Source organism: Equus caballus, chromosome 23 (genome assembly GCF_041296265.1).
Source record: "Equus caballus isolate H_3958 breed thoroughbred chromosome 23, TB-T2T, whole genome shotgun sequence".
Classification (NCBI taxonomy): Eukaryota; Metazoa; Chordata; class Mammalia; order Perissodactyla; family Equidae; genus Equus; species Equus caballus.
In genome coordinates this window covers 53,633,504-53,660,516 of record NC_091706.1, presented here as the reverse complement: position 1 = coordinate 53,660,516, position 27,013 = coordinate 53,633,504, and the positions used below count along the sequence as shown (strand labels likewise).

Here is a 27,013-nt window from a genome sequence, read left to right as displayed (position 1 = left end):
ACTATTAGGCTGAACTGGAAGAGTAATAAAGAATTCTAAATTAGAACTGTTCCACGCCTGGCAGTCACAAAGTAAGGCAAGATTTCCAATTATAAATATGGCCTCCAATTCTGCAGAATTCCTGTGAGAATCAATTATTTCTCTTTCTTCACAACACCTATTTCTGAACCTTTATTGGTTGTGAAAGTTGTTGCTGTTGCAAAAGTACTTTGCCAAATTGAATCAAGATGAAGCTCCATACAGAGAACAGAGAAATTAAACCTGTTTTGCAAGCCTCAAAGAAGATTCTCTGCAAATAAATGACCCAACTCTTTGGATGTACCTGGTCCCCTCTATCCCCAGATATCTTAACTAGAGGTTTAGAGCAGTCGCAGCCCATCTTCTCCTCTTTCCAGCTCAGGAAGTTGGCTCCACTTACCTCTCTTATGGACTCCTCTTATATTTGAGAGTGAAATATGAAACACATTGATATGGTACATAAGCATCATCCAATTCCTGATTTAGGCATTAGCTCCAATGGTAGAAAGGATGGTTCAGTCATAAGCAGGGATCCAGCAGAGGTACCAAAAACAAAGGAAGAAAACAGTTACATTGCCTGAAGAGTCCTATAGTGGGGCAGGCAGGAGGCACAGGGATTAGGAGGCAGGTCAAGTGTGTGGCAATAGCCCACATGGTGTCAATCAAAGGTTTTAGATCTCATGAATGGTCTAGTTCGAGCTGGTGGTACAAACTCTGTCCCTAGTACACGTACACATCCTTTTCTTTCCTTTTCTTAATTTAACTTAAAAACTCAGGCCAGGCAGAATATGTTGACTTAAGGGCACTTGTCCTGGAACAGACTCCTTACGTTTGTGACTTTTTCTAGCCAGTGGCTTTGGATAAATTGCTTTAATATCCATGCCTCAATTTCCTCATCTGAAAATGGGCATTACAGCTGTACCTACTGCATAGAGTTGTTGTGAAGCTTATTTGTTGTGAGTGAGTACAGGTAAAGCTTTTAACTATGACATGGGCCCATTAATTTGCTATTAAAATCTCAAAGAATATAAGCCTGCAATCTGCAGCCATTCTTCCCGTCACAAGGAGAAAGTCATTCTGTAGTAGGAAAGAATAAAGTCAAGACATGGACAGAGATAGCAGGAGAAGGAAAGAGAAAGTCTCCTTTTGAGCACTTGAGTCCTTGACCTCAGTTATCACTAGATCTGCCCTACCCTTGCCCATGCAATTTGCTTACCTGAAATAATACATTCTTCATTTTTCCTAAAACACCTTTAGTTGGATTTCTGTAAATTGCAGCCAGAGAATTCTGACTTATAAAATCTACTTTGTGACATATGCAGGGCTAAAAATGAATAAATAATACATCTTATAGTTCTCAAAAAAGTCTATTATAGGCAGAGAAACTGCAACTCAGAGAGCTCTCTGCTCTGTTGTTACCCTTCTGGAAAGGCAGCTTGGAGTGGTGGTTAGCGGACACTCTGGAGACAGAGGAACTAAGTTAAAACTCTGGCTCTCTTACTTAGTAGCTGGATAACCTTGGACTGGTTATTCAGCCTCCACGGCTTTCATTTCCTCATCTGTAAAGGGAAGATATTAATAGGACCAACTTCATAGCATAATGTGAGAATTTAATGACAATTATGTGTAAAGCACTTAGCACATACTGAGAACTCTGTAAATATTAGCTATTATTATCAGAGAGACCTTTCCCAATACCCTTAGTAACATTTTCTGTCATTCTCTGACCCCATATCCACCATTATTTTTATTCTTAGATTTATCACACTTGACATCGTAAGTTTTTATGTACCTGTTTGTTGTTACTCTCCCTTATCCGGAATGTAAGCTTTTGTTTGCCACTTATCCCCAACACCTCAAAAAGTAGCTGAGATATACTAAGTATGCAATAACCATTTGACAAATGAATAAATGAACTTGTCAAGGCCCTATAGCTATTTAGTAGCTGAGCTGAACAGGATTCTAGTTCAAGGCTGTTTGGCTCCAAGTTAAGCACTTTTTACTATAACATAGCCTGTAATTTCCAAATTTGTCAGTTATTAATATGTAAAGTGTATCATTTTAAGTATGAAAATACTACAACTAGGAATGGTATGGTGTAAAGATAAAAACATTGACCTGCAGACATGGGGTCTTATCAGCTTCTAGCTATGCGACCATGGGTAACATCGCGTCTCACTAGACTTTATTTCCTCATCTGTAGAATGAGAACATGAAATAAAATTATCTCTATGATTTCTCTCAGTTCAATTTTTCTCTGATTCTATTCCAAAGAATTAAGTGAACCAAATTTATTAGCAAATAGTTTTGTACCATGGTATATTTTTGTATTCAAAGCATTTCTCTCTGTATCTTTTCCTTCTACAGTGAATAAAAAGGGAAGTTATAAAAGAAATTACAAAGAGAATTTTGTAGCAGATAGCAATCTAATTGTACTGTAAGCTACATTCACTTTTCCCTCTGAAATCACCCTCTAAAATCTAAGTTATTCCAGAGAAATCACTTTGTGCATATTTGGCTATGATGACAAGGGCTCAAATGGCAAATGAGTATTATCACTGTGACAGAGAGAAGTGTGTGGGGACACAGCCAAGTGGAAACCTAACCAGTTCCCAAAGGTCGACAGTCTTCTTTGATTGCTCACTCCACTAAATTCCTCTAACTCTTAAGATCTTTAACACAAAAGAAAATTCTGTCAACCATTGTTTATCTAGGTTAAGTGTGTCTACCACCTATAAGTGAAGCTAGTGAGGGGTCCTAGCTTACATTTCTGTGTTTTTAACCAGTATCTAGTACAGGGAAGAATTTGTATTAGAGGCCCAGTACTAAGTACTAAGAGATGGCTCTCATCTCTTGGATTCTTTTGGGTCTACCAATTGAGCCCCTTTCCCACTCTCCTCCATTTTACTTTCCGTGATGTTTCATTCTGTTTCCTTCTTCTTTGCCTTTTACTTTCTGTCCAGCACTAAACAAAATCCACTCCTCCAGTCCTGACCACCCCCTCTCATGTTCCTCAGGAATAATCTCACCTCTGTTGATAGCAGCACTGTGCTCGTTCCTGCCTTTGTAATTCTGGTTTTCTGAAGGAAAACATTTTATGTTCCAGATTTTGGGGGAGGGGTGGCTCAAGTGTTGTTGGTGGTAAAGAGATCAATACTGAACAACATAATGGGAAACACAATACTATTTGAACAGATTTACTTCTAAGTCCCATTTCCCAGTCCACTACTTGAGTTTTCTTCCATTCTTTTGCTTTGTCATTGAAAAGATGGGCAATTCTCTCATTATCTCATTTCATATCAGCAAAAGGTTTATTTCCCTAAAAATGATAGCACAAGAAGAATGTACACATGCAGTACTAATAGGAAGTGATATTTTGATTATATATGATAAAGATACCTGAACCGCAGAAAAGAAAGTAGGAAAACATCCCAGTTATGAGAGCTGTTAGAATCCAGATAATTTCTAAAAGATTTAAATATCCAAGGAAATAGAGGTAAATGATACTGTTCTACACAGAGAAATCCCACTTTGGTGAGGATTTGGCGTTAGATAGTCTGGTTGGGCTCATTTCATCTCCAATTTTCCATGATTACGGGATTAGAGCTCTTTGACATTGAACTTGTGCTGTAAATGTGTCTTAAAAGATTTTATTTAAAATAAGCTGACAAGGCAAAGTACAAGAACATATTTTTGCAAAGGCAGTTAGCTTAGAAAACCAGAAGTTATATAGCAGTAGAGAAAAAGAATGATGTCATATTAATTTAGCACGCTATATTTTCCAAAATGCCAAAGACAGCAATATCTTAAGAAGTAAAGAATGCATTAAGAGTTGGTTAACTAATATCATCAGTGATTAATCTAGTTTGAGCAAAGGTTTAACATATTAATTCCAACATATTGAAAAAAGTACAAAAAGTCACTAATATTCATTATGTGTCCATAATCACTTTTCATTTTTTATTGCTCAGATGCACTTAAAGAAAATAAGAACTAATTTGGTTAGGAGGATTTCATTCCAGAAACTCTTTTCCTTTCTGTTCATGAGTTTTAACTATGGTCCAAGACAGAAATTGTTCCTTTAGAAAATGCATATAACTTAATCAATATATATCCAGTTTCCTCCTTAAGTTCTTTTGAAAGCATGATGGGTATTTATACACAATCAGGTTAGTATATATCAATTTCAAGAGCTTAAATATAAGAAAATAAGAAATGTTACAACAAGCTACTGGATGCTTTCATCCCACTGCGTTGACTCTCTCGTGGTGTCCATCTCTGTTGTTTTTAAAACAAGAAATCTCCCCCAAATCTCTCTAGGTTCCCTTATAGCCTCCTTTAAATTTATGAATCCAATTAAATCACTTCTGAATCTATCTCATTTTTCAAGCTGCATCTACTGAAGTTTTAAGCTTTAGAAAGTTTACAACCCTATGTATAAAGAAAAACATCTTTACGTTCATCTTAAAAATTACAAAAAAGCTGGTTTACCTCGTATTCAACAAAAGTACATTTATTCAGCCTACTGTCAACTAGAAGTCATTAACAAGCACTCACAGCCATGCATGGTACCAAAATATTCAATTGTCAAAATGACACCTCTATGGCATTTAGCATTTGAAAAGAGATAATAAATTATGGTTAACATAAATAAATCATTTTATTTCCTTGAAACTGGGGTTTTTTCCATATTATAAGAATTATTATCACACTTGTATATTCATTCCTGACTTTATCCACAAACAGCTTTTTTTGTCATTTCTCAAGTTTCATGAATTCTGAGATTCAGAGAACAAGTCCATACCCTTTGTTGTTTAATAAACGTCAATCATCTTGTTGCTTCTACTATAGCTTCCCTTTTCCTTCTTAGATCTGTACTTTATATTAGACAGAAAACTGTATGCCTGTTCTACCAACGGTATGCATGCACACACATACACACACACAAACACACATATATTTTTATCTTTTTTTTCCATTCTCATAAAAGTTTTCATTTTCTATTTTTCCTCTATATCCTACTTTTATTTCCTATTCTGTTTCATGTCAAGTTTCCCCTTCTGTATAAGGAAATAGTCCCAAGTGATCAGTCCAGAGAAAAGGGTGAAAAAAACCATCCATTGGAGAGAACAGAGAATAAACCAACCCTGCAATGACAGTCCACCTTTTAACCTAAGAGTCAATATTTATATGCACATCCACAGATTTAGTTCTAGTTCTCAAGAGAAAGTAAAAGCAGACAAACAAGATAGAGTCTTGTTTTGGGGCTATGTGTCCATCTGTTTGGGGGTGTGTTGTTTTGGACGAAAAAGCCTAGATTGCTTTGAATTCGCATTAGAGGATAAAAGTTTATTCTGATCTTAGAAATACAATATATAATGAATTACGCCAGCATTTTAAACGAGCACTGACATTTGTTTAATACATATTAGAACTCATTTCAACTTTAAAATCAATTCAAGTGAACAGTGTCTTGTAACACAATAGTTATATAGTGAATTGTTTTCGTGTATAATACAAAGCAATTTTTTTCTCATGGTGATTTGTTCAATTAGTGGTGATGTAAGATGGTACCAAGTATTCATTTCAGAGACTTCAAGGAAGCACGATTAATTTGTTAGCAAAGATGAACCTATCAGTAGTTGCTTGAACTTGGAGCCTTAGGAGCTCAAATGCTGGTTTGCCACTTCCTCTGTGTCATCTTAGTCAAGCTGCCTAACCTAGTTAAGCCTCCGTTTCCCCATTAAAATAGGGATTGTGATTCCACCTGCTAGCATTATTGTGAGGTCACTTGTGAACGGATCTTGACCTCTCCCGGAAGAAGGAACTCAGTGATTAGTTTTTCCTCTTCAAGCTAGCCAGAGAGATAGTGGGATAAAGTTTCAATGTATATTTCAGATGATAAAAGCAGATTATTTGAAGGATTATGTTTTATATAAGCAATAGCTGTGTTTTCATAACCTCAGAGCAAATAGGATACAAATTCATTATTTTTTAATACTCCAATTAGGAAAGAAAGACACTCTCGTATTATTTTTGTTTTTTGAAATTAAAGACATGCTGAAGAAACATTTTTCCCCACAATTTCTATGGTTATATAAATTGAATATTTAACGAAAAATTGCTAAGAAAAAGTTCTTAGCAAAGAAGTTTCCAAGAGTGAGGAAGCACCTTCAAAAGCCAGAGAGAAGCCAAAGTCTTCCGTGATGTCACAGCGTGGCAGCTCGTCCTTTTCAGCGTGGCTTTGTTTTACTCCCACTCCCAAGTTTAACCTCTTTTTCCCTTATTTTCCCTTTTTGCCCATTGCCTAAAACCTAATTATAGACTGGGGCTGATATTTAAGTTAGATAAATAGAAGTAACCCTGACTTCATTTGAATTTCCCTCTTGATCACTTTAGAATCAAGAATAAAAATCTTGCTCCTGGCTCTGCCTTCAGAGCCTAGCAAAATGCCTAGCACACGGCAGGCACTCAAAAACACTTACTGAATGTAGGGTTGACATGCGTCTGGCACGCACTGGTAGGACCTGATTTGTGAAACATTTTTATAGCTCTGTACTAGCAATAAATAGCTACTATCCTGAGGCCCCTCCGGTGCCCCTCCTACATCCCTGGTCCCTTACCTGGGGACAGTCCCCCTGCCCCTGATTCAGCAATGAATGGGTTAAGTCTGGAGAAACATGGGGGCTTTCTAGATCTCACTGCAGAGCTCTGGGCCCTTCAGGTCCGGTTGGCCAGTTCCCATAGCATACTAGTTGTGGTATATTTTAAATTTTGTCTTTGTTTAAATCAATATACTATGCGTTGATTTAGCAATATCTACCAGCCCTGATGCAACAAAACGCGGAAAAAGTACAGTGTTCTGAGGATCATAAAAGAGCGTAAGAGGAGGAGAGGTGAAAACCCACGGAAGGAAGGTAGGAGGGGCAGGGAAGGTGGAAAAGAAGCAGGAGGAGAGGCTGGTATAAGGAGATCACCACCTGCAGGGATTCCTTTCACACAATCACCTTGCTCGTGTGCATTCCATCAATTCAAACCGCCCTCCCAGGACGGTGAGTGAAAGCTCTTTGAAAAGCATAGGGTACCCCGTCTAGAACCGGAGCTGTAATTACTATGTTTGCTACGCTGACACCATTGTCTGACAAAATATTATGCCAAACATTTTCCTTCATTTGACCTTTGTGCTGGCTTACTTTGGGTAAAATAACATTAGTCACATTCAAATCCAACCCAGGGGAAATCCGTTACAATGCACTCCAAGTGGGGTGTCTAAATTGTTTCATTGTGCTGGGATTCCATTGTATTAAATATTGTTGAAAATCTGGTACTTGTGAATCTTTTGGTGTTTTGTTGAAAGAGTATTACACACTGTAATTTAGAAAGCATTAAAGAACCGTGGCTGAATGTGTGAATTGCTTTTGTTTGGATTAGATCTGAATTTTGCAAGCTGTGCCCTGCTGAACGCCAGAAAAGTGAAAGTGGGTTCAATGGTCAAAATTGTTTGGGAAATACAAAGCATCTTAGAATATTAAAGGCTCTGAGAAGCCATATATTTAAAAAAGAATTGTTTCACTTTTTAAACCCAAGTTTTGTCAAACTTATTTGACTCTTTCAATTTTTTTCATAGGACACCTAATGTGGGAGACCAAGTTTGAGAGATGCAAATGCTGGATCAGGGTATTCATTTTTACATTTATAGAGGACCTGCCATGTGTTTGGAAATGGGCCAGGCTGGCAAAACAAAGACAAATAAGGCACCGTGCTTGTCCCTGAAAGGTTAGCAGAGGAATTGCAACGCAAATGATATTACAGAGTTGTTTTGTTTTTTAATTGTGGGAAAACAGAAGACAAAGCAACTGAACAGGAAAGAAGGAAGGTTAGGATCACTTCTGGGAAAGCTTCCCTGGTGATGAAGTCTCACTGGAAGAAGATATTCATGCAAATGTCAGGTACTAAGATTTATAAAACAGCCAGCAGCGGGGGAAAGACCCTCTCATATATCCACTTCTAAAACCATTTAAGATATATCCTAGTGACACAAATGCATTCTACCTCAGGACATTGGGTATGTCAGTGTGTCTCCCTTACGACAGTCAGCTCTCATTTCAGATAGTTTCATGAAGGGTGAGTAGTGGCTATAAAGATAGCCTGCATTCTTTTTCTTTGACACACTCACAATTTGGATCTCAATTGGACATCTGCTTAAATCCTAGCTCTCTTCCCACAGCTGGACAGGGAATTAAGGAATGTGCCAGGTTTCCCTGGCCGTGAACTTGTTTTTTCTTGTATCCAACATGCATACTAGCATGGCCTTTATTAACTAGTCATGCGTTGGATGGGGAGTGGGAATGGATTGGAATCTTTGTTGTGGTTCCAAACATTGTTGGCTTTTTCAGCCTTAAAACCAACAGCCCAAAGACATCTGAAGGTCTTTGATGTGTTCTATACAGTACCTAACACACTAGGTGTGCAGCATTAAAGAGGAATGGAAGGGAAATGGAAACAGTCTTGTTTTCTTCTCTCTCTCTCTTTAATAAAGAGAGATGGTGTGCTTTCTGCTCTGCCAATCTACTCATATACATTATTTTGTTTAATTTTTAGAATGACCATATGAGATAGGTATTACAGTATTTTCACCATCTTTACTGGTGTGCAAACTGAGGAACAAAGATGTTGGGGATTTATCCAAGGTAAGAGGCAGGGTAAGGAGTAAAACAAGAGATCTACCTCATTCCAAAGCCTAAACACATTTTTCACTGCTCCTACTACAATGCCAGAATAAGGGGATGACTAAGACATATTTTGTCCCACTCTAAAATAATTCTCATTTAGTGTGCTAACCTGATGACAAGAGCTCTTTAGACAGGATGAACTAGCACTTTCTTTATGAAAGTAGCTTACCATTACTTACATCATGCAAAATGGTTCAAAACAGAGTCCATCATTTCTTTACTTTTCTCTCTTTCTCTAATAAATACATCACTTGAAGGTATTATTCCAATTCCTTTTGAATAAGGAAAGGATGGTTAGAATTGAGGTTGGTACTCTGAACTCTTTGCTGGCTGCCATTGTTACCATTGGGAGAGACTGACATTTTCTTTACATTTTTGCCTTCCTTAACTCTTTTCATACACATACACACATACACACACACACACACACACACACACACGTAGGGATGGGCTTTCCAGAATCTTTAGTTTAAGTTGACCCTTAAATATTTCTAGCTCTTTAGAAATAGTTTCATAATTGAAAATATTTCATTCAGAATAACAGTTAATTAAAAGGCAAAGCATTGATTCCCGAGATTTTTTAAGGGTACTCACAACATGCTGCAGATAATTAAACAAAAGAAATGGAAGTTAAATTAAAATAGGCAATGTTTTCAAGTGGATACTAAAAAAACCCTTGGCCTCAGAGGAATGACACAGTGAAATAGGATTTAGAGGGAAGCAAAATGTATCAGTGGTTCTTAAACAGTTAGAGGCAGATCCCTTGAGAATCTGATGAACACTAAAAACTCTCTTTTTAGAAAAATAGACAGTAGTCACATTTTATATTCAGTGTGTTTGTCAGCCTCTAAAACTTACCTCGCCCATAGACCCCACTAGGAGGCTTTGATGAGGTCCTGAAGACCTTGAAGAAAAATAGAAAATTATCTAGAATAAAGCAGGGCAAAGCCCATATGATATCTAAGGTACCCTTGAGCTATTACTCTATGAAAATTGAATGCCCCAATTTTTAAATGTTGCTCTAAAATCCTTGCCCTGAGAATCTTGTTTCCTATTTGAAGCCTTAATAAAAATTCCAGGAGTGTTAGTGACCTGGAGATTTCTGACTTTCTCCAACAAGGCCAGGTAACCCAAACCACAGGACAGGAAATGTTTATACCAACTGGCATTTCTCTAGTCCAGTGCTTTCCAAATGTTAACGTGCACACACATCACCTGGGGATCTTCTTAAAATGCAGATTCTGATTCAGTAGATCTGGGGTGGGATCCAGGTTTCATTTCTAACAAATTCCCAAGTGATGCTGAGGCTGTCAGTCTGTGGAGCATACTTGCTGAGTAGTAGGACTCCAGTAGTGGATCCAGTTCTGTATTTCTACTGCAAAGCACTTGACAGCAGCCCCTCCCACCTTTCTCTCATGTATCCTTGAATTCTCCATTTCACCCCTCAGCTGAAGCCTAAACCTACACAACGAGGAAGATATCACCAGGGTGTTCGGTAAGAGAAAGTAAACTGATTTTTTCCCTTAGGATAAGACTAAAAATGATCTGAGAGTTTTCTATTAAATAGTTCTCTATCTAGTTCTGTGGTACTCAACATTGTGGTGTTTCTCTAAGTTCTGAGGTAGATTACCAGCAATGCATATGAATCATTTATCTCTTTAAATTAGAGCAAATTTAAGATTATCCCTCTAAAAACATTACGTTAGCTTGTTTTCAAGAGAGAAGAGACGGCATCAGAGTTAGCAAGTACTGAGAATTATACTATTACAACATAGCCATTGATGCCAATCCCACATAGATATACAGGTATCACCCACATGTGTGGTGGAGTTGAGAACCACTGCTCTCCCATGTAGGTACCACTGCCATCCTTTGATTTTTCAAAATACAGATGAGTCAAAGATGAACAAGGGCACTGATCAGAAAGAAAGATTTATTTCTGAGCCAGAGATTAACTTTCTGTATATTAGCAACTCATGAATTTTCTTTGGCAGCCGGTATTATTGATTACATTTTTAATTAAGAAAAGTTTCATAACAGTTCCTAAAATGGAGGTTGAATCGGCAAAGTTGAAAAATTAGGGAAACTGATTTAGCTTTTAATAAATGTATGCATATCTAATGGCAATTGTACAGTCCAAGAATATGTCATTCCATGTTTAAGGGAATGAAAACCATGGCTTTCTATAAATGTTCTTATTTAAAAAAGATAAGGAACAAAATAGGATATGGCTAATTTTAGCATATTCAGTTTATTTCGGTAATATAAATATTTCTTTCACTATTCCTACTTTATGGAAGTTAGGTGAATAACATGTGTGTTTTGGCTAATTGTTTAGAGAAAATAACACTACTATGCAAAATAACATTTCAGACTCAGCATGGAACAAAAGATATAATGTCATATAACATTTTCAGCTTGTTCCTGTTTTAACTACAATATTTACTTTGAAAAACACAACATTGTTTCCTTTAGAAATATTTATTTCCCCCTTCCTATGTTCACCAAAAAATGATTCCTTCCCGCCTCTCTCTATAGTTAGAACTCTTATTGAGAAAGTAGCAGACATGAGATTGTGGCCACCAAAAAAAAAGTCTACAAATGGAAGATATTAAAGTGTTAAAAGTTGTGAGGAATCACAAATAATTTTTAAATTACTTCAATGTTTTACTTACCATTGCTATATTTTCTTATTTATTTGAATTTTTATTCTTAATTATGAAACATTTCAAAACAATGTCAGATATTCATAAACCCACCACCTAGTTTTAACAGATGTTAACATTTTGCATAGGTATCTGTTCTGTTGTCTTTTTTAGCAAAATTTTTTTTCACTAAAAAGAAGACATTAAAAGAATTTGTCACTGTCATCAAAGAGGTGAATCACTTAAACTGAAATTGTCTGTTCTTCCATATAAAAGTTCATCAGAATTTTAAAGGATGATGGAGAGGCATCTAACTAAGAAATTCTTCTCCATGCCTTTTGCACCACTTCAGTGCTCAAAAATGATACCAATAATAATCACCAGGATTCGGATTTGCCTATGGGGGAAAATTTTTCTAAATAAATTAATTAAAAACAGAACAGAAAATAATGATTTGTTTCATAATTATTGTAAATATTTATTTTTGAAAAAAGCATTTCAGTTCTTCTACTCCCATTTGTTCTGTGCTTCATTTGTGTGGGGAGGTAGGGAGTGGATGTGTGTGAAATATATGCATGTGTGTGTGTATATATATATATTTAAACTTTAAATGAAATAAAGATTCTATTTCATTCTCTTCTGAGAGCCCTTGACTCTCCGTGGATGTGTAAAGACGTGATAAGTAACACAGAACAATTTTAAGGTACAGAAATTATTAATAACTGAAACAATAAATTAACCTTTGAAAGTAACATATTTAGAGATTATTTAGATGCTGGGAGAAAATTTGGCTTACTGGTTCATTTTTAGGTACAGCTAGAAAGTAAACAGTAGTTCAGCTTTCCCTTGCAGGTAAAGATTGAGGAGGAAATTCTCAAATTTCAGACAATGCTGTCATTATTATGGAGTAAAATGAGAACAAAGAGTTGTATGTCAAGAACCCTGGGCCAGCCCTTTTGATATTTCAAGTTGAAGATGCCTTATGTGGTTTGCAGTGTGGGCCATTTATGGCTGTGTCCTATTAACTCTGGGTTTACTGTGATATTATGTGTATTTGTCTTGGGGCAAACCAGCTTGTCTGCCTCAAATCAAAGTCTAAAAGATAATTCTCTTTTTACAGGCTTAAAATGGTTTTTGTTTCGGTTGATATTTACTATTTGAGGTGAATTATCCCTTCTTTGGCTCTTTTCTATTCATTATATTATGATATATAATTTTGGTTAAGTAATTGTATGATCTTTTCTATAACATTATTCTGGGCTTCTGTATAAAAGTTTAAAAATATGTTCAACAAATGAAATGCTTATGTTTGTTTATTCAATATCTTTTCCTATTGGACTTTGGATAAAGTCTTGCCTAGCGGAACTCACTTAAAATGAAATCTTTTTTTCTTTTTATGTATGATGTTTAAAATAGCTATTTGAGTTTGATGACACTATGCTTTGCATGATCAAGTTACAGTAGTATTTTTTTTCACTTCAAAGAATGCTTTTGGTTTTCTATGAACAGGTTTCACTAACCATGTATATATTTAAAAACACTTAGCTCTTTCTAAGGTTCACAGTTTTTATATCTTAAGGCACATTTTTCATTATTTGCAAAAATTTGCTTTTTCCTTTATACTGTGACTATAATTTTTGAAGACTCATTTTTCAAAAGTATCAGGAATATTTTAGTAGCAATAACTTTGTTAATTTTTCTTCTTCATGTCTTGGTCAAGATGGCTTGAGATTTCTCAGTTCTTTAAAACAGAGTTCATGAATTCAACCTGTTTTAAGCTGAAGTATAGATGAACTTCTTTGATTCCTAGCTTTTTGCTTAATACTATTAACTATTAAACACTACTGACCTCTCAACTCAAAACATACACTTAAGTGTAGGAAATGACAGATGGTATATAAACATATTTTATTCAACTATATTTTATACAGAAAATTTTAAACTGGAATCTTTCATATTGTCCTTGAGCTCAAGCAAATGTAATACATCAACAGCCTATGACTTATCTTCCTGAGCTGGCTAAGGAAGGGAGCCTTTAGGAAGCATCAACTCATTAGGGAACATCTGACGAATATTTTTTATTTTGATTGAATAAATGATTTTTTAAATGGAGATATATTCCACCATCAATAAAATACCACTATGAACTTTGCCTCGCCGCCCCCTCCACACCCCCGTGTCAACGGAATTTTTCTTTGCGGGAATTACACTGACCTTTGTCAAAAATTAATTGCATTCACACACAGAAACAAAGTTCCCCCCTCCTACATCCAGGTGCAAGGCGCCATGCTGGGCTTTCAGAGGTTATAGATAAGTAGGACAGCCAGAATTTCCAGCTAGGTCATCTGGTGCGATCACCCTGCCATGTACCGCACAGTATTTACTTGAAAACTACCAGACAGGAACAACTTATAGCCTCTGCCTTCAGGGAATTTAAACCCAGGTGGAAAGGATTAGGAAAGCATAGATCTCTCTGCTTGTATACGATATTACTGAATATGAATCCACACAGTACAGTAAAGATAACTAACGTGTGCAAAGATGGCCTATTGCATTTCACAAAGTACTCTTATCCAAAGGAAGGACCGGTAGAGAGGTTCAGAAAGCACTGGCTGTCCAAAAGAGGGCGAAATCAAATCTGGGCGCGGGTGGGCACCTGGAAAAATGTCATGGTGCAGATGGCATCTGAGATAGGCCTCGAAGCACCGACAGGGTTGCGGATACGGGAGAGGCCACTCCAGATGGAAGGACCCCCCCGGTTGCTCCAATGCCAGTTACATCACGGGGCCCGGGCTACCTGCCACGTTTTTAGAAGACCCCTACAAATGCAGGGGTCCGACCCAGGAGGCACTTCCGCTGTGCAGTTTGCTAAGTTTGCCTTTGGAGAATGTACCGGGGAGCTCCGGCTCACGCAGGTGGGCACCCTCTCCCTTCCTTAGCTCTGACTCTCTGCCAGACGCTCCCACCCGCAAAAGGCTGCGTGCCCATGGGGACAGTGGTGGCTGCCGCTTCCCCCACCAAATCCCGGCGCTCCGGGGCGGCGCTGCAGTGGAGAGACCTGGATCCCGCCCCAGCCCGAGGGAGGAGGCACAGCGCAGCAACTCTCGCTCCCGGGCCGGGGCGCCTCTTCCCTCCCCCTCCTTCCCGCGGCCGCGGCGGCGGCGGCCGGAGCGAGGGCCGGGCGAGGGGCGGAGCCGGGGAGGAGCCGGGCCGTGGCGGCCCCGGCGGCAGGTGTGGATGGGGCGGAGGTGCCGGGCTGTCCTCTCCCGCCCGCGCCTGCTGGGAGCCGGGGCCCGGGGGCCAGCAAGGCCTCCCCGGAGGAGCTTCTCACAACTTGGGGCGCGGCCCGGGGCGCGCAGGTTCCACGTCCCGAGCCCGGAGGAGAAAGACGCGCGTCCCCGGCCGCGGCGCCCGCGCGGACCCAAGCGGGGAGGCGGCGGCCGGAGCGCGGCCAGGGTTCAGGGGTGGGCGGGATGCGGCCCCTGCTTGGGCGCCCGGGCGAGGCCGGGCGGCGCCTCCGCCCTCCGACCGGACCCGCAGGTAAGCGGGGAACGCGCGGGAAGCGGGGCGGGGGCGCGTCCTTCGCCGAGTTGAGAAGGGGGCTTCGGGGCCTGGGCACGCGGCCGTCTGCGCCCGCGGGCCCTGGGGCGAGGATGCTGCGGCCGGCTCCGGCGCATCCCGGGCACGGCGGCCCTGGCTGCGCAGAATCGCCTCCTCCTGGAGCCCACATCGCAGGTGGCTTCCCTGGCACGATCTCCGAAGTCATATATCCGCGCTCTTCCCCTAAATCGCGAAGAACGAACTGTGTGTGTCCGGGAGCGGGCTAGGGGCAAGCGCTTTCAGCCAGCGATGTTGGATGAGAGCGCATTTGCTATTTAAAATTCCTGTCACTTTACAACTTCCTCTGCTTGCCCCTCTTAGAGTGAAAAGGTTAGGCGTGTATGTTAAATCCCCACCTAGTAGGATTCGAGTTTGTTTTCGCCATATACAGGTGGGGAAAGGATGCTCTGTAAAAGCCTGGTTTTTCCAACCGTGCTTCACTTAAAAGAGCTTCCTATCCTACAGCGAGACAATGGCAGTCGTGAAAAACACGACGGAAACGTTCACTTAGCGCCGCTTTGGCAGGGGAGAAGTTAAGGAAAACTTAAGCCTTACTGACTCCTTAATCGGCTTCTGGCGGGACCATTTTTGTCCCTGCACAGGTGGTATTAGGACTAAGAATGACAGCTCAAGACCTAGACTTGGGTTGGAGCTGAGGCTGTGGCCGGACACCCCTCGCCGCCCGGGGACCTCTACTTTCTGGAATCGGGCCTTTCGGCTTCCTTCGGTGAAATCGCAGCAGTTTTGAAGTGAAATTAGGAAAATGATTCTGTTTTTTGTCTGGAGTTTATTCTGCATTGAAATGTTTCTCTTATGGACAGAAATTTAAACAGTATTCTATTTGCTACTTTGTTTTAAAGAAATTTTGCTTGAATTGGTAAGAATTTGATTTAAAAATGACAGCCAAGTTGAGGTTTATTTGTTGTGGAATTTTCTGTTTGGTCAGGGGAGGGACTGACTTTTAAATTTATTTTTCAGCTCTAATCCTGGTTATTTTTCATCGTCTCCAGACGTTCATTCTGAAGTGAAGGCCTTTATCTTGATTTTAAGGCACAAATGTAAAAATAACAGTGGTTTAAAGCCACGCATAAGAACTATAACCCCGGCTTTTTGTTCGTAACTTGTCACAGAGCCTCAAGAAAGTTGGGCCACTAGGATGTAAAAAAAATCTGAAGTTAAATTTTAGGCCTCAAAATGAAATTTTTTAAAATTTACGTTTATCTTAATAGAACTATCAGACTTTATGGAATTATCAGCTTGGGATATTTATTTTTTATGTATGCCGTATCAGGACTTTATTTTACATGTGGATCTTGCTTACATGACAGGTAAATGTGGGGAAAAGTCAAGAAACTCCTTTAAAAAGTACAGAGTTATTCTCTGGGTGAAATTTTATAGCTCTGAAAAGTATATATCGAAGACAAAAGTCTTAACTTACAACATAGACTGTTGGCTCTTTTTGAAATTGTGAATAGATGATTAAGAAGGAAGGTATAAAATGCTTTATTCTTGAGCATTGTTTTTAAAATGAAAATGGAAAAAAGTTGATATCATATTTGTACAATGTAATAACTAGGTAGCTATTCTAGATGCTATAAAAATGCTTGAGGAAGTAAGATAAATGGTAGCATAAATTTATGTATTGTACTTTTAGAATTTTAAGGAGAATGCACACTTGTAAATCTCAAATCCTCAAGTGGACAGTGTTAAACAGAATAAAATTGAAGAATTTTTCTGCATATGATTTTTTCTCAGTTAAAAAATATTTTTCTGGGTTTGCCTTAAAATTGAAGTTATAGTTAAATTTTGTTGGTAGCTATATCGCACAATTCAAAATCCTTTAAATCATTTACTTTAACAATTCTTTATTGGTAGGTTTGTTGGCACTGACATTTAATGACCGTAGATGTCATTACGTTTTCGTATAATTGCCACAGTTTTTCTTCATTTAGTGTATCTAGTAGTTTTAACAGATAAACACTTTTGGGTCTCTTAAATTTAGGCTGTAAGAAAGCAATAGATTAAACTCTTGATTATTAACATTTTAGGGATGAAATCTAGCTTTAAGATAAAATGGCTTTTTGAAGATATTTTAGAATACATAGGATGGTATTATTTTTAGAGAATAATGTTTTTGATAGTTCTTTTCCAATTCTTTGAAATCGTAAAGTAAATTAACGAAAGAATCAATAATTATGTTTTAACAGTTTCTTGATGTATTTAACAGACTGTTTCCTTAGTACTAATATCCTAAGTGTTTCAAAAAATTTTATGGGAGCAAGAAAGTTTATTTTCTGTTAAAACGTGTTTCTATACACTAGGAAAAAAAACTTGTTGAACCTAGAGTAGGTCAGTCTTAAATAAGAAGCAATGAAATTTGATCTGTAGTGTAAAATGTATTTTCACCGTGGACTTTTTAACTGTCCTCTTTTTAAAAATGTAAGTGTTAGTAAGAAAGAGAATAATTATTTCATTGGTACAATATAAGTGCCCTAATGTGCTTACTTTATTCACGGATATTTAGATTTTTTTTTTCTCCACATCTTAGGAGAGGAGCCCAGGAAATTATCAAAATAATTTTTAAGAGGATTGAAATGAAGGGGGAAAAAAAATCTAAGCATGATTATGGTGTATAGGTGTGTTGATTTGTAGCAAGGAAAGAGTGAAAAAGAAGAGTTTGGGATCAAAATTTATCCACATAGTCAGGCTCTCTAGCATTTTCTACTTTATTGTGTCATTGACTTTTTAGCCAGTGTGTAGTTACTGAGTATATTAAAATAAAGCAGTCACTAGAAAAAATAAATCTCATTTGAAAATCTTTAATCATGGCTTTATCAAATATATAACCTACTCTGTGTTGTCTAAATACCAGCTTCCAACATTTGAGACCAATTTATAAATTAAATGTATTAGAAAAGTTAATTAAGTAATTTCCATTTTAAGAGAAATGCCCCTTTTGAGGGACTACTTTTTAACATCACAAATAGCACCAATCCTTTGAGTAAAGTCAGAATGGTTATATTAATTACAAATTACACTTTTAGCAAGGGGAAAATGCAATTTTTATTGGCCTTGGGGCAGCTATGCTAAGTAGTTTGTGGCCCAGTTTCCATTTCTGTATCTATGCTGCCTCTGCTAAGGATCCGGTACTGGGAGATGAAAGACTGTGAGGAGAAAATTAATGAAACAAGCTACGTGGGTTGATCATAGTTCTGCCCTGTAAGCCTGTGTCCACATGAATTCAGAACCAGAAGAGAAATTCTGGAAGTCTAATTCCCCACAGCCCTTTTCCACTGATGCCAGTGAGTTAGCAGTGGCAGAGAAGGGAGTAGTTGTCTCTTATTTGCAAAGCCGACTTCAGGATCCACAGCAAATCAAACCCACGAAATCTTTTAGTCTCGTCCAATTCAGCTCCACTTCCTTGCCAGGGGCATAACAGCTGAAGTTAAAAGACTTACCCCAAATGGGAAAATTAGTGCCATTTGTGTATCGGCAGTAGCCTTATTCAAACTGCTTTCAACCTAAATGAAAAAAAAAAGGGACAGAATATGATTTGATTATAAGTCCTCCAGGGTGGGTAGCATGTAGGAGACTGGCTCAGAAATGAATTTGGGTTTTCCCTTACTTTGAATTACTTATAGTTTGTAGTTCTCTGGTTCGTGTGTGCGTGTCGGGGCGGGGGGGGGGCGTGCGTTTACTTCAGTGTCTACAGTTTGGAAGAGGGAAAAAGTACAATAAAATGGTAAATTTTAAAGTGATCAAGATGGTATAGCATCGATCCTGTAAAAGTTTTTCCACTCCTGACGAGCTAATTCTCTGTTGGATCTTCTTCCTTGTGTTGTAAATCTCAGTTCTTTGCCTAGAAGTATTCCTGATTCTGAGAAGGGAAGCGGAAGAGGAAAAGAACTATGCTTAAAAACCAGTGCTGTCTGACCACTGACGTCTTAAGTTATCTCTGTCAGATTTCACGTGAACTCTGGCCACATTAATACATTGAATATGTATAAAATAAGATAAAGAAATCCCCTCAGAAAGGCCTGCTCCAGAAACTTGCATTATGTGTGCTTTTTAACTGGTCTAAACGTGACATATAATGATCAATCAAGACCAGTATTATACATTTGAGGCAAAACTATTTTGGAGTCCAAAGGTTGACGCAAGCAAAGGATTGGTCCCCCAAAAGTCAAACTGATAAGATTTTACTAAAATAACCTGAGATTTTTGAATTGCAGTGCATACTCAAGTGGAAATTCAAGTTATAAAGTCATTAGTGAATAACCCTGTGGGGTTCTGGTAATTTTTTTCTTCTTTAAACCTGACCTTTTACCTATTATCTCAGCTTCATGAACTTAATAAAAAAAAAGTCTCAAATGAGGAACAATAGACTAAAGCAATAAAAGTGTGAGCTTTCTGTGGAAAAATCTATATATAGTGAATGGAGCCTTTTAAATTAGGATTTAACTGGCTTTTAACTCCAGTGGGTTTTCAAGTAACTAACTGGTAATATTGTCACTTGACATTTCCTTTTCATGTTCTGTGCCATGACTCAAAACTGATTTCCTTTTTATGGGTAAGAGTGGAACTATATTAAATTAAAAAACAAAACAACGTACAGCTTACAACCTGATTTTAATAGTTTTGTAACGCTGCTGCATTGCTGCGTGATTGCCACCACCCTCATACTGATAAGATTCGGGGTTGCTTAATTATTTATTTTTGCTTTTGGATTGGGAGTACGGTGTTTTTTTTTAACTACATAATCGACTTCTTATAAAAGGATGTAACTCAGGAATAGCCGCATGGAAGAGATGCACAGGGCGAGGCTTGGGGAAAGGGTACCGAGCTTCCATGTCCTCTCCAGGCACGTCATTCTCCCTACATCTCCACGTGTTCACCAGCCTGGGAGCTCTCAGAACCCTGTCCTTTGGGGTTTTTAAAGCTACATTACATGGGCATGATTGATTAAATCATTGGCCATTAGTGATTGAGTCAACCTCCAGCCTCTCTCCCATCTCTGAAAATCAGGGGGTGGAGCTGAAAGTTCCAATCCTCTATCCTTGGTTGCTTCCCTTGGCAACCCAGCCCCCATCCTTAATTTGGTCCAGAAACTAGGACAATTTTTAAAAAATTAAAAGAGTAACATTAATTTCTTTTTAAAATGAATATCTATATGCATGTTAAATGTTAGTCATGACAAACAGTAGCTTGAATTGTAATTTGAAGTAAAAAAATTACAAGTTAGCTCCTGAACTTATGTGTGGTAAGTAGCATTCTAATTGCTTTTAATAAATGAACAATTGAAATTTATCATAGGTTTTGTGTGTGTGTGTGTGTGTGTGTGAGGGAGATTTGCCCTGAGCTAACATCCATTGCCAATCCTCCTCTTTTTGCATTGAGGAAGGTTAGCCCTGAGCTAACATCCATTGCCAATCCTCCTCTTTTTGCATTGAGGAAGGTTAGCCCTGAGCTAACATCCATGCAGGTCTTCCTCTCCTTTGCATGTGGGACCCCTCCACAGCATGGCTGACGAGTGGAGTAGGTCTGCACCCAGGATCCGAGCCCGCGAACCCCTGGCCGCCGAAGCAGAGCATGCAGAACTTCAACCAGTTGGTCACGGGGCCGGCCCCTTATAACTTTTTAACATCTGGAAACAAATATCTAGTTTCATAGAAAGGAGAAAAAATATAAAAAGACATCTTAATCTATTAAATATGAAATCAAATTAGCCAAAAGATACTTTCTTTCAGTGATTTGTGATTTTTCAACCAGAAGTACTAGAAATATCTTTATAGACAAAAGAAGAATATATGGAAAGGCAATGAAAAGAAATATAAAATAAAAGATAACCAACTGGAATTTTTTTTTGAAGAACTAAATCTATAATATAATATTCTAAGTACCTGTAGTTTTTCAAATTCTAGAGAAATGACAGTAAATCATATGTAATGATAAAGATGATCAAAACATTTGACAAAATTCAGTTTCCTTTTAAAATAAATGTAGTTAGCAATTGGTCAAAGCTAGTGTTCTATATTTTTTTTAAATTAACACATTGTCGCAAAGAGACCAATGAAATTGGAAAGCTAATTATAAATCAGTTAAGAATAATTTAAAAAACAGGTTTGTTTGAAAAGTAAATCCTCCTTCTGAAGGTGAAGTTCATTATGCTAATCGTGTGTTGATAGAATTATTTTTGAAAAATTTATTAAAATAGAAATGATAAGACAACTACATATATCAGAATAATAGACAAGTAGCTATGTGTTACATAGCTCTGTTAGCTAACTTAAAAACATAATTGATACTAGGAATATTAAAATATAAATGGAACAGCTTAATTCATTGTCTACTTTTATTTCAGAATGTGTCCAAATTATTATCTAGAGTTAACACAAAACTGTTTTCGAAAACTACAAGGGTGTCAGCTTCATCTGGATCTTTTTTCAAAAGCAAATATTAAAATGTGTCCAACTCTTCTAACTGCCAGAATAATAATAATGACAATTATAGTTCTCTCTATTGATCGTTTCTAGCATGCTGTGCTTTGTTCCACATGCTTTATCTGTGTTACCTCCAGAAAGCTTCATAGCAACTTTACAGTCGAGGCGCCATGATTTTTCCTGTTTTACAAACAAGAAAACTGCAGCCTTGTGAGATTAGAGTTAAGCAGCTAATAAATGGTGTGGTTGCGGGATTCAAACCTGAGTCTTTCGCGTTCCCACCTCTCTGCTCTTGATTGCTTTCCTGTACTTCACAGTAATTAAGCAGAATATTCATGAAATGCTTGTAAAAGCATTCATGTTGGGGAGTTACTTGTGTAGCCTTTTGAATGTCCTCAGTTATAGCACGTTTTTTTCTTTCATTTTTAGAACCAGTTCAAAGCGTTTCATGTCCAAGTGTGGCGAAAGACCTAGACGATATAGGTAGTAATGAAAAGGAATAGGTAGCGTCTTTACAGTACTAAGCCTGATATTTCAGATGGATTGTAAATTTTCACTGAAGATTATTCCAAATGAATCATATAGACATTTTTTTTTAACCATGGGACTGGAACTGGAATATAGTTAAAACCTTTGGGACACCTAACACATAAGAAGTGTTCAGTGCATATTTTTTTGAAATAATGGATAAGGGAATGAATAAAAAGATAGCATTTCTTTGCCTATGAAAGTTCTAATACGTGTTTGTGTGTTGAAGTGTACTGCAAGTGTGGGTAGCTTACCACTAACAGTGCAACCTCGGACAAGTTACTGAACCTTCTAGAACCTCGGCTTCCTCTTTTGTGAAATGGGAATAATTCTGTCTTCCTCAGTTAGTTGTTATGGTTAAATAGATGATAATTGCCTTCTCTTTATTATCACACCTGACCTTTAGTGTGGGTAGAAAGCCCATTGGAGTGGTGAGGACTGAAGGAAAACTGCCAGCCAGCCATGATGAAGGCATGAGTTGAGAAAAGAGTTCATGGAACTAAACCCACCAGAGAAAGGAAGGTGAAAATGGTGCTTTGCTGGTTCTGGAATTAGGATGGGAACCGAGGCAAGAGTCATTAGAGGAAAGGACTGTGTTCCAGAGCTGAATCTCTAGTGTTGACTTGTGGCTTTGGAGAAGTCACCTGGGCTGTCTATGTGGAAAGTGAGGGCACCCTTCAGGGCTACCGAAGAGTCTCTCAAGCATGGTCCATCTTAAAGCTCTGCCTGCGAAGTTTCAAGGGCCTTCCTCCTGTCACTGTACCTCTTCTAGGGGACTTAAGGGAACTCCCTGTGGGAGGGCACTGCCATTCCATACCCACACCCTTAACATGCCCACACATGCTGCGCGCGTGCACACTCGCTCGTGCTCACTCTCCCTCTCCCTCCCCTCCCCCTCCCATATCCAGGTTACTGCTTCTTAGACCTAAGCTTTCCCCTTAGCATTATTCTCCTTTGCCCCCAGCCTCTCTCACTGCTCTCTCTGATGGCAAAGAAGCTAGGGTATAGTTAGTTTTTATTTTATACGGGTTAAAGACCCTGCATTCCTCTGCAGGATAATTGCAAGGGCCCCTTTCAGGGCTAACATTTTGCAGTGTCTGAAATTCAGCATAGGAACGCTGTAAAAGAGCAAAAGCAGAGGGTTAAAGAGTGGACTGGGTCAGTTTGCAGGCTGGACAAAACAAGGATTAAAACACAGCGAAACAAAAGGAACTTTAGGAGTGAAAAAAAATTATCAAAATAAGCTCAAAGCAAAAGTGTTAAAGACAAAATTAGACAAATTAAATTTATGTGAGAACAAAGTAAAAATGTAAGAAATTTCATAATGGAAAAATGACTTTTAAACAGTAAAAGCAATTAAAGCTTTAGGTTTTTTCATCAGAATTCCTCTTTTGAGCTGGTTGGAACAGGATGGTTATATTCCAGGAAAGCAAAGCTTTTATGTGCATGAGGAAAGAGAGGTTTAGAGGAGAGTGATATAAAACAACGTTCCAGGACATCACCAAATCCTAATCCAAGCATTTTGAAAGGGATATTTTTGACAAAAGACTGGTCTAAAGTCATTTGAAAATAGGAAGCCTTCCCTCTCTTTGTGTCGGAAATGAAAAATAAGGACTACACAGGTTGAAAGTCACTTGAAATTTAAAGCACTTAAAGAAAAAGCCCTAACAGACAAGTTCGTCATCAGAAATGCTTCAAAACATTGTGGGAATCAGGGGGCCATCTCTGTGGCATAGTGGTTAAGTTTGGCATGCTCTGCTTCAGCAGCCCAGGTTCGGTTCCTGGGCGTGGATCTATACCACTCATTGTTGGCCATGCTATGGTGGTGACTCACATACAAAATAGAGGAAGATTGACACAGATGTTAGCTCAGGGCGAATCTTCCTCAGCAAAAAAGAAAAAAAACCCGTTGGAATCAAAAAGCTAATAAAATAAAAACAATATGATAAATACAAAAGAAACTTACAGAAATAATAGCAAATGCTGAATTCTGTTTGAGTCAGGGGGACCTGATATATTTACTAGAACCTGTGGCATTCTAGAAAATGACAGGAGTTTATGCACAATTGTGCACGAAAGTGAACAAAGAGGAAATGAGCGAACACTGCTTATCAGTACTAGGGCCTGCTCTATCTAGCAGTAACTTAGTAAGTCGATTGCTGTGGATAGAAGAGTCTTACCATTTGCTTTTGTTGTCTCCTTTCTCCACCCCAACATTACAAATACTTCACAGGAGGTATGGACTTCAATGTCGGAAGCCCTGTGTTTGAGTCCCAGCTCAGCACTTCACTTCTGGCTGGGTGACTTGGACAGGTCTTCCAAAAGCTTTCTGTCTCACTTTCTATGTTTGTTAAATAGGGTTAATGCTAATCTAATACCTTCTTCACAGGGCTGTTATGAGAATCAAATGAGCTCATGTATGCAAAAGTATTTTGTAAGTGTACCTGGATGTTTTCACTGTAACAGAGAGTGATCTTTTTGGAATTATTTCCAATGAGAAGAAGAAATTAAACAACATGATGAGTTAGTGTTTTTTCTTTCCAATCATTAGAGTTCTTGAAGCTCTAGGACATCACCTCAATGTAGGGCGTCCTAATCTGGAGGTCTTGGGGTCACAAGAGGGCCCATGAATAGAATTCAGGGGATTGTGAGCTTAGATGCAAAAAAAAATTTTGTTTGCACTAAACCTCTAATTGAAATGTAGCATTTCCTTCAATTATGAATGGAGGCAAGTGGCAGTAGTATTTTAGCAGTACCAGTGACTGTCACCAGTAGAAATCACAGATACTTTCATATCACATTACAGTTGTTGCTGACATCTAGAAATACTGTTTCTGTATGACACAGCTTTGATGTAATGGTAGTTATTAGACATACTGCTAGATCTTGTTATTTAATGTGTTAAAGAATCACATATATTACTATATTAAAATACGTGTTTTAATATTTGGATATTTCAATATAATTGGTTTCCTTTCTAATCTGGTATACTTTATTATATGCATTTCATCTGAGAAGGGGTTCATAGATGCAAAAAAAGTTTGTGGGTTTTTTTGAGGTTATTATTCTGACAGAGGGCTTCATGAGATACTAGTATTAAAAGAAAGATTACCCGTTCACTGGCTACTCAGATAGCCATGGCTGATAGAGTGAGAAATTCCAGTTATGCAAATTAAAATAGCTTAAAGTTGTAATATACTGAAACAGTGTCCTGGACAACACAAGGCACAAATCTCTTCACCAGTAACCGACTCTGTCATGCCTGGTGGATTCAGGCCAGCCCATATAGAGGCACTCAGAGGGGTGAAGATCACAGTGAATGATAAGCCACCTCCATACCCTCCAGTTTAGGTACCTTCCCGACACCTGTAGATGATGTCTGGACAGCAGGCACTAAGAATGTTGATCTGGAAACCCAAGCAAGAAGATAGATGTTTACATTTCATCTTTCAGTTTTATTTTGTGTTTTTGCCATTGTGCATTTGACTTATAAAGAATGGCAATAACTAAGATTACTCTGCTCACGTGGGTCTTTGTTTAAACTTCTGTCAGAGCGTTCACTGGACGCCTGATATGTTATTTGCATTTTTCTCCCCAAACAGTTTTAGTTCCTTGAGGTAGCAATCCTGCCTTGTCATGTTCTCTGCTGATTTATTTAGCGCCTAACAAGCGATAATTGAGTAGATTTAACAGGTGTGCACTTTGAGTAGTTGAGACTTTTTTTTTGCCTCCCTGTTCTTCTCTACTAGCCCCGCTTTCTGCTTAAAAAGTTAGGCTGCATTTACAGAAACAACAGCAACAAATAAACTAGCATTTATTGTGTACGTCATGTTCATCTCGATCTCCCAGTGTTGGGTATTTGAGCTTCTTCAGTAACAGGAATCTGGTGAACGTGATTGTCCTGGGTTTTGTCACAGCTCTTGATCTCGCTTGACCATGGTGTCCTTGTTATCTGATAATTGAATGGCTTGAAGGTCTGTTAGTGATACTGAACGTACAGGACTATCAGAGAGTCAGAGCCTTTCAGAACTGGAAGGGCCCAAACTCTGGCGTTGGTGGTCAGTGAGGCCAAGAAAGGTCAGAGGACTTACCGAGGCTTCAGAGCGGGCAGTGGTAGACCCAAGAGCTGAATCCTGTTTGTAGAGTCTCAGTCCACCACCCTTTCATCACACCAGACTTTCCCTGAAGTGTGTTCGATCCTGCAAGAGTCTGCATGGGATTTTTCAGTCAGGTCAGTTGTGAAAATTCTGCATGCTGTATATTTTTGCTTATTAAAGATTCTGAGAAGTTCTGCACTTCAGAAACTTGTTTGATTTTAATCCACCATTTTCCAAATTTGTTTGACCACAGAATCCTTCCCCCCCCCCCCCCCCCCGCCCCCCGAGAATCTACCTAATAAGAGGTCTTACTTTGGGGAAAACTGCCCTATGCAGTCGTGAGCTTTGACGATGATGATGATGCTGGTGGTGGTGATGATATGGCAAAGACAACAGCAGTAGCATTTACTGAGTGCTTACTGCATCGTAGGCACTGATCTAAACGCTTTACTTAATAAGACTCGTTTCATCTTCACAACAACCCAGAGAAGCAGGTACTATTATCATCTACATTTTATAGATGAGGAGACTGAGACCAGAGGGGCAGCTGGAGTATAGTAGTTGTGTGACTCAGGTGATAGAGTCACCCTGTAAACCAGGGTCTCTCAACTTTGGCACTATTGACATTTTGGCCATATAGTTTATTGTTAGGGGAGGCTGCGCATTGTAGAATGTTAAGCAGCATCCTTGCCTTTTACCCAGTTGTGTCAACCAAAAATGTCTCCAGACGTTTCCAAGTGTCCGCTAAATTGATCCTGGTCGAGAACCACTGTTGTAAACTTACAGCAGAAATATGCTTTCTTGAACAACCTTCTTAGTAACTTTTACAGTGACTCATGATCAGGATCGGGCAAATTACACATTGGAGGTTCTGTGACTATATCAAGCTGTGTTCACTTGTGTGGGGGTGGATGTGAGTTAAACTTGACCCTTGCTGCTCTCTTCCACTGCAT

The 27,013-nt window shown here is 38.6% G+C and overlaps 1 long non-coding RNA gene across 1 annotated transcript in view; it reads left to right on the top strand.

Annotated features, from left to right (window-relative positions):
- Window positions 1-15,109: 15,109 nt before the first annotated feature.
- Window positions 15,110-27,013, top strand: part of LOC138920458 (uncharacterized) — a 37,755-nt gene continuing 25,851 nt past the window's right edge. The window contains exon 1 of the long non-coding RNA XR_011431632.1: window positions 15,110-27,013. This exon is cut by the window's right edge and continues 21,933 nt beyond it. This is a non-coding gene — a long non-coding RNA (uncharacterized lncRNA).